The following is a 12,233-nucleotide window of genomic DNA, read 5'->3' on the forward strand; positions in this document are numbered from 1 at the left end:
TTATTGATTACTTGGCCTCCACACCCAGCAGTCATTGCCATCTTCTGGAGACAGTGTGTTTGCTTGTTCGCCATCACCCTGTATTCTTCCGGTTTTCCTTTTCCCTCCCTGACCAAGTCCTCTGGGTTTTTCCTTGCTGGACCTTTCTCCCCTTCCAGGCCTCCTGACGTGTTCAGGTGCCTGAGGGGCTCAGTCCTTGGACCTCTTCTCTTTCCACAGTCACAGCCTCATCTAATCCCGTGCATGGTGGTCAGAGAAGATTTTAAATCCCATCTGGTCCCACCCTTTCCTCTGAACTCCAACCAGTATGTTCAGCTCTATCCCACTCATACTGGGCTTCATAATAGGCATCTTAAGGGTAGCTGTACATAGAACTGTTGGTTTCTCTTCATCCACGAGACAAATACAGTGCACGCCTCCACCAGTGTTCTCAGTCTCAGTAAGTGGTTTCATCCCATTTACTCAGGCCTTAGATCATCCTGACTCTTCTCTTTGGCCCTAGTTTCAAAACGTAATAAAAATACCAGTGGTTTTCCAGTTGAAGGACGACTGTCATGGATGTATTTGTCAATTAAAAGAAATAATAGTATATCATTTTAACAGGATGGTTACAAACTCTCAGAAAGTTTTGGAGACTATTTTTACAACACTGGCCATAGAAAGAGAAATATATCTTAGTTGCTGAGATTGTTTGAGTTTTCTCTATTATATTTGTTACGTACGTGGAAAAAAATCTATGAAAATTATCGTATCAGAGTAACTCACATTGGAACATAGTTTATTTCTTTATAGAATAAAATGCATATTATTAATAAAAAAAATACCAGTGGTTGAAGAGAAAAAATACCATAAAAAAATACCAGTGGTTGAATTCAACCACTTTTGCCCTAGTTCAAGCCATAATCATTTTCACCGGCACTTTATGTAGCATCCTACTGGGTTTCCTGCTTCTACTGTGGACTCGGTGAAGGTTATTTATCTGTCATTTCTCAGTCCTCCACCTGCCCTTTTATAATCTGTCCCACAGACACCCAGAGTGTGTGAACTCTTTTCCCGGTTCTCCTGCCAGCTGGCTTCCAGTGAGTTGTGGCAGTTGCTGGGTGTTTCTGTAGTGGAAGAGGAGCTGGGATGATTCCTTCCTTGGTCAAGGTGGCCGCTCTCTAGGAGATACAGGATGACAGTGACAGCATCTCCAGGTGGCACCGGTGCTGGTGCAGCTCCCCTGGGTTCCTTCCAGCCAGGGGAATTTTCAGCAGCTTCTCATCAGTGGTATCACTCCATGCGTCCCTCTGACCCCTCTTACTCTTCAGATCCCCTCCACCTGTAGTAACTGGAGTGGGTTCTCTTTTCACAGCTGGATCCTGACTGATACTCTTTGCTGCAGCCATTCTCTGCCCAGCTGTCAGTGATCCTTTCACAAGACCCTCGACCCTCTTACTTCCCTGCTCAAAGCTTTCCAGTGACTTCCTGTGACATATAGAACAAAATCCAAAATACTCAACTAGCCGTACGTGTCCTGGCCTGCAGCCTCCTCTCCAGGCTCCGTTTGTATGATTCTCCCACTTAGTGGAGTGCTTCTCTTGCTGTTCACAGAACGAGAAGCACACCTCCACTTTGGGGCTTTTGCACTCTGCTGTTTCCTGCTTAAATGTAACCTCCCTAAAGAAGCCTTCACTGACCGCCATGTCTGAAATACCAGGCTCTGCCACTCTGTCCCTTACCCATTTGTTTGTGTCTGTCTTTCGTGTTCAACGTAGTGTCAGTACCAAGCAAAGAATCTGGCCGGTTGTAGGTACTCTGTAAATATTTATTGAACAAAGGAATGGTACAGTCTCAAGGACTCCAGCCTCCGTGTCTTGCGCTGTCCACGTTTGTGACTTTCTCAATAGCCACAGTAATTTGAGAGTTATTTAAAGATTCTTGGTGAAGGAAGGAAGGTGGCATGACCATCAAACTCGCCTTCGCCTTCTTCCTTGCCTTCTTTTGGCCAAAAACATGAAGTCCACATGGAGATGCCACGGTGATCTTGCTGGTAAAGGGGAGGTTGCTGGTGAGCAGGCCTTTTACTTTACCGGGAAAAGCCGTAGCTTCCAGCACATACCGCTGTCTAAGCCAACTTCATACCCAAGCGTTGCCTGTGCACAGTAGGCCCACGGTCTAAGGTCAGTGCCGGATTCTCCCGCTGTCCCAGAGGAGAGCATTCCCAGGAACCCGTCCCTAAGCCAAAATGGAGTAAAGCCAAGTAGCAATTACAAACGCTGTGTGCTGTTTTCACTCTTCACCTGCTTCTCTCCTGAAAGTGAACATCCTCTTTGGATTTCTTTCCATTAGCAAACACAGGTACTAAAGCAGGTCTTCAGTAAAAGCACAGTGGTGTAAAGCAGACTTTCAAAAAACGGGGGAAACCTGTCTCTGGAACCATGTCGTGATGTTTAAATGGGCTCAGAGTTCATTGAGTAACCATTTTAAACCCTGAGCTAAGGAATGTTATGTAAGGGACTAGGTAAACTGACATAGGACTCATGCCACAGTTTTTTAACATGTAAATAATGAACAGAATTCCAACGTGAAAATAGGCAATCTAAGGCATGATATCAAAATATCATCTAAGGCAAGTTAATCTCTGAGCAGCAAAGGGCTGCTTCTTCTGCTGAGGATTAGACAGGAGGATCTTAAGAAGAATCTGTCGCAGTTCTAATGGCAACATCACCAGGAGTTTGACTCTGCCAACTCTTGAGCATTTTTTTTATTAACTGGAGAAATCAATTGATGGCTTTTTTTTGGCGTATTTTAAAACCGCATCCAAATTCTTTTTCTGTGTGTGTAATTTTTTAAATTGAAGTAGAGTTGATTTACAGTGTTGTGTTAATTTTTGTTGTACATCAAAGTGATTAAGTTATACATATATATATATATATATATATATATATATATATATATATATATACACACACACATACACTTTTTTTTTCCCCACACGGCTTGTGGGATCTTAGTTCCCCAACCAGGGATTGAACCTGGGCCCTCAGCAGTGAAAGCACAGAGTCCTAACCGCTGGACCGCCAGGGAATTCTCTGTATACATTCTTTTTTTTTTTTAATTCTTTTCCATTAATTGGTTTATCATAGAATACTGAATATAGTTCCCTGTGCTATACAGTAAGACCTTGTTGTTCATCCATCCTATAGATAATAGTTTGCATCTGCTAATCCCAACATCCCACTCCATCCCTCCCCCAGCCCCCTCCCCTTTGGCAACCACCATTGTATTCTCTATGTCTGTGAGTCTGTTTCTGTTTCATAGATAAGTTCATTCGTGTCATATTTTAGATTCCACATATAAGTGGTATCATATAATATTGTCTTTCTTTCTGACTTACTTAATATGATAACCTCTAGTTGCATCCATGTTGCTGCAAATGGCATTATTTCATTCTTATGGATGAGTAGTATTCCACTGTGTATATACATAGCACAGCTTCTTTATCCATTCCTCTGCTGATGGACATTTACACTGTTTCTGTGTCTTAGCTATTGCGAATAGTGCTGCTGTGAACATAGCCATGCATGTATCTTTCTGAATTAGAGTTTTGTCTGGGTATATGCCCAGGAGTGGGATTGCTGGATCATATGGTAGTATATTTTCTGAGGAACCTCCATACCGTTTCCGTAGTAGCTGCACCAATTTACATTCCCACCAGCAGTGTAGGAGGGTTCCCTTTTCTCCACACCCTTTCCAGCATTTGTTATTTGTAGACTTTTTAAAGATGGCCATTGTGACCAGTGTGAGGTGATACCTCATTGTAGATTTGATTTGCATTTCTCTTTTTAAAAAATTTTTATTTTATTTATTTATTTGCACCAGGTCTTAGTTGCAGCATGCTCGTGGGATCTAGTTCCCTGACCAGGGATCGAACCCAGGTCCCCTGCATTGGGAGCTCAGAGTCTTAAGCCCTGTGCCACCAGGGAAGTCCCGCATTTCTCTGTTAATCATCGATGTTGAGCATCTTTTCATGTACCTATTGGCCATTTGTATTTCTTCTTTGGAGAAATGTCTGTTTAGGTCTTCTGCCCATTTTTCGATTGGGTTGTTTGTTTGTTGTTGAGTATTATGAGCTGTTTGTATATTTTGGAAATTAAGCCCTGTCAGTCATTCTGTAGGTAGTCTTTTTGTTTTCTTTTATGGTTTCCTTTGCTGTGCAAAAGCTTGTAAGTTTAATTCGGTCTCATGTGTTTATTTTTGTTTTTATTTTTATTGCCTTGGGAGACGGACCTAAGAAAACCCATGTCCAAATTCTTCAGCAGAACAAGGTGGTATGTTTATGAAACCGAAGAGTGGACTGGGGATTCTTTCACCCCCAAGTTGAAACGCTCCCCTTCCAGCTTTTGATTATGATGTGCCCATGGATTTAAGTATCTCTGGGTGAGTGAGATTACCACTTGCAGGTACAGGATTGTGGGGTGAGTGCCTACAAGCTATTTTTTTGGGAAATATAGTACACCTGGCCACCATACTTTCCTAGTCCATTACCCCTTTTTTGTCCTTAAAGTTTCTTCATTGTGGGTGGTCCACTCTGTGACCCCTCTCCAGTGCGGGTAACCCAAGCCTGACCATTCAGCCCTCCCAGAACTTTGTTTAGACCTATCATGACAGAGACACGCTTTCCCCATGGGCTCACCAGCTATGCAGATGGTAGAATCCTAGAGCCACTTGTAGCTAATTTGTTGGCACCCCAGGGGAAATGACTCGCTGAGAATAAAGCTGAGACAGAGGAAGGCAGAGCTCAGAGACAAGTCCTGATAAGATCGTTTGTGTTCAGTTAAGGCTCGAAGCTAAAAGCACCTCTGTGAAGGACATCGTCATAGTTCCTCTCATAAACCAGTCAATTTCCAAATGTCAGGGACCCAGTGTTTGAATTGAATTTTTTTTGCCACTTGCTACCCAGAGACCTGAACATGATAGAGAGACGTGCCACATTGCACTTAATTCTGTTATCCAGGTCCTCAGACTAATCCACGATGGGGTAAAAGGAGGTACAAAACGTTAACATTTTAAAAACTATGTATGCAGTCAGTATATTCCTTGCAGTGTGGTATAAGTTATGAGCAAATCAGCCAGTTTTCTAGGAGACCAGATTAGGGCCAGAAGGAAGGAAGGAGTCCTGGGCTGCACTCACACCCTTCGTCCCCTGAGACTCAGAGAATTAAGGTGTTTATTTCCCACTTGCCTTTAGGAAAGCTCTCCCTGCTGACTGCTGAAGAGATCACACATTTGAACCTTGCATGTAGTCTAGCATATTTTTGGGGGGTAATAAAACACTACATTTTTATTGGATATGATATAAATACAAACCAGTGCATGAATTATAAATGTGTGCAATGAATTATGGCAAAGGTAACCCACCTGTATATCTACCACCCAGAAGGTTACCAGCATCCCCCTTATACCGCTATATCTAGTCACGGCTAGAGAATTTCCATGTGGAAGCAGATACATGCCTAACTTCAGTAGTCAAATAACTTTCCGTCGTGCTTGTACCAATTCACAGTCCCCGTGTGTGTGTGGTGGTGCGTGTGTAGAGTGTTGTGTGTATGTGTGTGTGTGGCTGCGTTTGTAGAGTGTGTGTGTGTGTGTGTGTGTGTGTATGTGAGAGTCTACTAGCTCCACAGCCTCTCCAGCACTTGATGATGTCAGATTAAAAAAATTAACCATTCTGGTAGCTGTGTAGTGGTTTCTCAGTGTGACTTTAACTTGCATTTCCCTGCTGACTAATGATGCTGGGCACCTTTTCATATGTTTATGACTATTTGCATGTATTTCCATGGCAAGAAAAAACAGATTTTACAAAAGATGTTAAGGCAGTAAACCTGAATTGGAGCCTCAGGCTGCCTTGGATACCTGCCCTAACCTACCATGCTCTTCCTCAGCAAATACTTGCCCGCTAGAGCTGTTTGTGTCCCCGGATCAGTATTAGTCAGAAAAGAACAAACCCAGTGCCCACGCATAGACACTACACACATGTGTACACACATACACCTCTAAGGAAGAGGAGATAAAACCTTGTATGAAATAATGGACATCCAGATGGATAATTCTCACAATTTCTTGAGAGACCGAAGCATAATCTTTGAAGGAAAAGAAAAAGCCCAAAGAAATGCGTTAAAAGATTAAAGAATAGATGAGAAAACAATAAGGAGAGGACAAACAAGTAATTAAAACTTAGGAAAGAAATGCAAAAGAAAAAGAACACTTGAACAGAAATGAAGACCACTTTAGAAACAGCCAAAGGTAGAATAAAGCAGAGATACAAAAGGGGAAGTTTGACAAAAATCACGTAAAACGAACTGGAGACAAATATCACGTGATTCCACTTATGCCGGGTACCCAGCCACATGCACAGAGACAGAAACAGAATGGTGGTTACTAACGTCTGGAGGGTAGTGGGCTCATGGGTGCACAGTTTCCATTTGGAATGATGATAAATTTCTGTCCATGGATAGTGGTGAATGTGTGTAATGCCACTGAATTACACATTTTAAAACGCTTAAAAGGGTAAGTTTATGTTATGTACATTTTACCACATTAAAAAAAATGAAATGGGAGAGAAAAATATGTAAAAGTGATTCACAAAAGATGAAAGATTGTCCAGCATGATGAAGGCCATACGTGAAGAACTCATGGCTAACAGAACACTCGGTGCTGAGACAGAAAGTTTCCCCCGGACCAAGAATAAGACAAGGATGTCTGCGTTTGCTCTTTCTATCCAATATGGTATTGGAAGCTGGAGACAGAGTAGTTAGGCAAGAAAAAGAATTAGAAAGGGTCCAAATCGGAAAGGAAGAAATAAAATTTTCTTTATTATTATCTCGGTCCAAGACCTGGAGGCCATCTGTGTTTTCATAAAATAGGTGCTTTCCTGGCGGTCTCAGCTTCTGTGTTCAAATATCTTATGAACATTTGAGAAATGCTAGCGTCTGCTCAGGCATGCTTTTGTCATTTTCCTTGTAAAGGGTATCCCTCAGCACTGTGTGCTTTTGTTGCTGTTGGATGCCTTCTCTTTCATTGCGTCGTCTAAAAGTTGGTTGTATGTAGAGAGCTGTTAATGATTGTGAATTTTCTGTCTTGTTACAATTCTGAATGCCTCTTGCTGTTCGCAGTAGTTTTCAGATGATTCTCGTGGATTTTCCAAGGATACAATCATATCGTCTACAAATAATGTGATAATTTTATAGTCTCCATTCCAGATGTTATTGCACTGATGTCTTTTTCCTGCCTAAACACCTGTAGTAGAACAATAAATTGTCATGGTATTCGTGGAAATGCTTGTCTTGTTTAGGACCTCAGAGACAGTGCTTCTGTTGTTTCTCTACCAAATAGCATGTTGGATTTGGGGCTGACATACACACTGTTGACGCCAATAATCAATAATCTGTATTAAGGAACAGAAGAGGGTTTTATTTGCGGCAAGATGAGGACTATAGACTGGGAGACACAGATTCAAGAAGCTGTTCTTGTTTTCTGCCAGACTGCAGAACGGGGCAGGCTTAACAAGGCAAAAACCACAAAGCTGCCTAAGCTGTTTGTCAAGAGTTAGTATTGGAGCTGGCGAGAAGTAAGGGTGCTTGTTAAGCAAGGATTGGCTGGGGTTGAAATGGTTACATAGTTACAAGGGGAGACCTTGATATCATAAGGTTGCAGCTGCTGGCAGAGATTCTTTTGAGAAAGGCTGTTGGTGTCCTTGAGTCTGATCCGGTGCAGAAAATTCAAGTTCTCGATGATGCAAGAACGTGTCTGAAACCACATCCACAAAGGCCAACCCAGCTCCATGCCTGAACCACAGTTACTCCGTCTCGATTTTTAAATGGTCTTAAATATGTCATCAGAGCATACACAAAGACACACATAAATAAGTTTATGTGTGCATCCTTTTTAAAACAATGTTCAGGAGGTATCCATGGAGTCTGCTTCATTGAATGTTTCCAACAAGGACGGTTGAGGATTTTGTCAAATGGCCTTTTAGTGCTTACAGAGATGATTCTATCATTGTTCTCCTTAGATCGATTATGATGATAAGTGATACCACTTGGTTTCCTCATATGGAACAGTCCTGATTGCTGTGTGCTACTCTTCCAGCGAGCTGCTGGACTCTGCTAATATTTTATTCAAGAATTTTGCAATGATAGTTATGAGGAAGATTGGTCTGTAGCTTTATCTTTTACGTAATCTTTCTAAGGGTTGATATTAGTAGCATTAATGTTACATTCATAACATAAAGAGAATTGAAATTATTTCCCGTTTGGATGCCCTGAATGATCTGTATTATGGAGGTTTGGCTAAATTCTATGAAACTTTCATGCTGGGTGTTTTGGAGGACTTTGTTACAGCGTTTACAACTCCTTCTCTGAAATCAGTTTGTTTAGACTTTATATCTTTTGCGGGGGGGGTCAGCTTTGGCAAATTATACATATTTTCAGAAATCTATCCATTTTACCAAGATTCTAAATGTATAGAATTGTGCAAAACAATCTGTCATGTGCTTTTGGGGTAAGTTGTTGTATGTGTTCTGCATCTATATCCACATCTGCAATTGCTATGGATTTCCTTAGTAACGATGAGCTGTGTTTTCTGCAGAAAATAGTCTGATTCGAGGACTGACCCAATGCTGTAGTATGTATTCAAGTAGATCCTTTTGTTCTGTGTCAACCAGTACATTTTTACCGTGTAAACAATTTTGAATCTGTCCCCATTGCTCTGTGAAATTTTAATCCTGCAGCTGTCGTGAGAGCCTTCTGTGTCCACACAGAGGTGCTTAGTTTCTTATCCTGACTTTTTGGAAGTGTTGTCATGTGATGGCTTAATGAGTAACTGTCCTCAATGTCATGTCTCTTTTGATGACCAGTTCAGGCTGGGAGCCTGTGGGGTATTTGATCAGTGTCAAGCAGGATTTCGCCCTTCTCTGTTTGGGACACAGAACTGCCAAGTATTTATTACGGTCTCATCCCTACCAAGCACCGTGTTGACACCAGGGAAATACCGCTTAACCAAAGAGCCAGAGCCTCTGCCTTCTGAGCTGCTGGGGTTTCACAATTCAGCTTTGCTTTAAAAAAGCAAACAACCTAAAAACCTCTCCTCTACTAGACACTGAGCTCTTTAGAATAAGAACACGTCAGATCTCGCTTTTTGTCCATAAAAGTGCTTCTCGCTATTGGACTTATTTAGCAGGTGCTCAGATTTGTTAAATAACACTTTTAAACTATTAATTCTACATTAACAACATGGAAATCTTGTGAAAATACATAAAAAATACAATGATGAAAATTAAAATTACCTCTAGTTCACTCCTCAAATATTTCCCTGAGGTATTTCAATGTATTTTATTCCAGCCTTTTAAAATTATTTTTCTTCCAGTATTTTTTCTGTTATTCACAGAAGTGGGGTTATACTGAATATGTAATTTCCCCCGGTCCCATGTAAAAGACATGGCTTTTAGTAATTCTCTAGTATTTCCTTGTATCGTTTATTTAATGCTTCCCTAATAGTGGACATTTAAATTGCTCCCCTTTTATCTTTTAATTGAAGTATTGCTGATTTACAGTGTTGTGTTAATTTCTGCTGTAGAGCAAAGTGACTCAGTTATATGCATATATATACATTCTTTTTTATGTTCTTTTCCATTATGGTTTATTCTAGGATATTGAATATAGTTCCCTGTGCTGTACAGTAGGACCTTGCTGTTTATCCATTCTGTGTGTAATACTTTGCATCTACTAATCCCAAACTCCCAATCCATCCCTCCCCCACCCGCCCCCCCACCTTGGCAACCACAAGTCTGTTCTCTGTGTCTATGAGTCTGTTTCTGTTTCATAGATGAGTTCATTTGTGTTATATTTTAGATTCCACATATAAGTGATATAGTATTTGTCTTTCTCTTTCTGACTGACTTCACTTAGTATGATAATCTCTAGGTCCATCCATGTGGCTGCAAATGGCATTATTTCATTCTTTCTTATGGCTGAGTAGTATTCCATTGTGTATATGTACCACATCTTTATCCGTTCCTCTGTTGATGGACATTTAGGCTGTTTCCATGTCTTGGCTGTTGTGAATAGTGCTGCTATGAACATTGGGGTGCATGTATCTTTCTGAATTATAGTTTTGTCTGGGTATATGCCCAGGAGTGGGATTGCTGGATCGTGTAGCAACTCTATTTTTAGTTTTTTGAGGAATCTCCTTACTGTTTTCCATAGTAGCTGCACCAACTTACATTCCCACAAACAGCGTAGGAGGGTTCCCTTTTCTCCACACCCTCGCCAGCATTTATTTGTAGACGTTTTAATGATGGCCGTTCTGACCAGTGTGAGGTGGTACCTCATTGTAGTTTTGATTAGCAATTCTCTAATAAGTAGCGATGCTGTAAGTTGCTCCTCTTTTAAATAACATTGTGACGAGCATCCCGGGTATATGAATTATTAACGACATTCCTGAGTCTCTCCTTAGGATGGGTTCCTAGGAATGGAATCAGTCCATCAAAGGGTATAAACTGTCCATCCATCTGCTTCTCAACTCGAGAGGTCATTCCAGTGAAATGGCCGGGAGTCCACGGGAGGCCCAGCCTCAGTGACCTCTTGCCAACGTGGGGCCCCAGACATGTGAACAGGTTAGCAGACTAATTCCCAGTTTATACTGGGTTCCAACTCAAGCCTAGACAGCTGGCTTTGTAGTGCAGTTACTCATATGTGAATGGGTATTTTATATCCACTTTGTTGCGCAGTGATGTTTAAGTGATTTAAATAGTTTCTCCTCATAAGGAGATAGGCACTGTTTATAATGTTTCTCAGTCATCTCTTGTACACGGCAATTGGAGAGATGGTTCTCAAAGTGGGCTTCTAGAAACATCAGTCTCACAGGTACATGCACACACCCATCTAAAGCCTTCCAGCGGGTTCCCACTAGAGTTGGAATCAAACCTGGTCAGTGGTAAGCTTGAGTCTGATCCTGGTCCATAATTATCTAAGATTTTAGCGTAAGCTGCAGGTTACGCTATGGATACAGTAGTTATGGGAGAATGTTAATGATGCCAGGAGGGGGACTGCAGAAAATCTGAACGGGATACTTGTTTCCCACCCACAGGTCTCTGGTCCGGATTGACGGCCTGTGTCTTCTTTCAAACCCTCTTCTACTTGGTGTACATCTGGAGGATAAACTGGAACAGAGCGGCAGAGCAGGTAACAGAGGGCGGGTCCTCTTAGAGATGGGGCCCTGTTGATCCCAGGGCAGGTAAGGAACCTTTCATGGTGAAAATGGTAAGAAATCCATTGGCAGCATGACGCACTTTGTTTAGTGAAATGCATCCAACGTGAGAGTTGGGGGCCAAAGGAAATCCTGTGTCAGCACGTTTTCCTCTTAATGTGGAGTTAATTTAGTATCTACCAAGCAGGGCTCAGCCAGAAAGAAAGAGAATTAGCTTAGAAACTATTTTGCTGTTTTGGCGTGGTAGTCTTAGAAAAGCAGTAGTGTTTCCTGATCTGTTGTCTAGTTTTAGGCGTCTTCAAAAGGATCTTTTGGTCCATGGTTTCCTAAGAAATGCAAATTGCTAAGTGCCTGTGATCAGGGAAGTTCTTGGGGCAGAACCTGTCCTGCGGGTTGAGGAGCGGATCCTGACCCTCTGGGCGTCTCTGTGTTGAAGTGTGAGCCCCGCTGACTGTGTCCGGGTGTGAGAGGAGATGGGTGGGAGGTCGGCGAGGGGAGGTGTCCTGGACAAAGCCTCGAGGAGGGGCTGAGGCGTGCCGACCGCCACAGTCTGCGTCTTGGCCACCCTGGAGGATTCGCAGCCCTTCTGCCTTTCCTTACGGTGACGTATCGTGTCCTTCCTCCCTTCAGTGTGATCGCTGGAGGGAATGAAGTGTACAGGTCGGTAAGTTGGACCGTAAACTACCCCTTAGGTGACTGTACCGTTTATCTTTAGACTTTGTTCCTTTTATCGGGATTTAGGAACAGTAAAGGGCACAGTGCGCAAACACGTTAAGTTTGCAACTGTGGCAGCAAGTGGCTTTCCATTATGGAATAGCATTAGCTGTTGCTCTACTTCTAACCTAAATTTTAAGAAGAGTTTTCAAATACCATAACTAAAACAGAAGAATTGTCACCAGGCTACAAACTGGAAATGATAATTTTATACCGTTAATGAAGCGTGTTAACTAACCTTGTCATGGTTTTCTGTCAGTTGTGTGTGG

Source organism: Leucopleurus acutus (genome assembly GCF_964270905.1).
Source record: "Leucopleurus acutus genome assembly, chromosome: 19".
Classification (NCBI taxonomy): domain Eukaryota; kingdom Metazoa; phylum Chordata; class Mammalia; order Artiodactyla; family Delphinidae; genus Leucopleurus; species Leucopleurus acutus.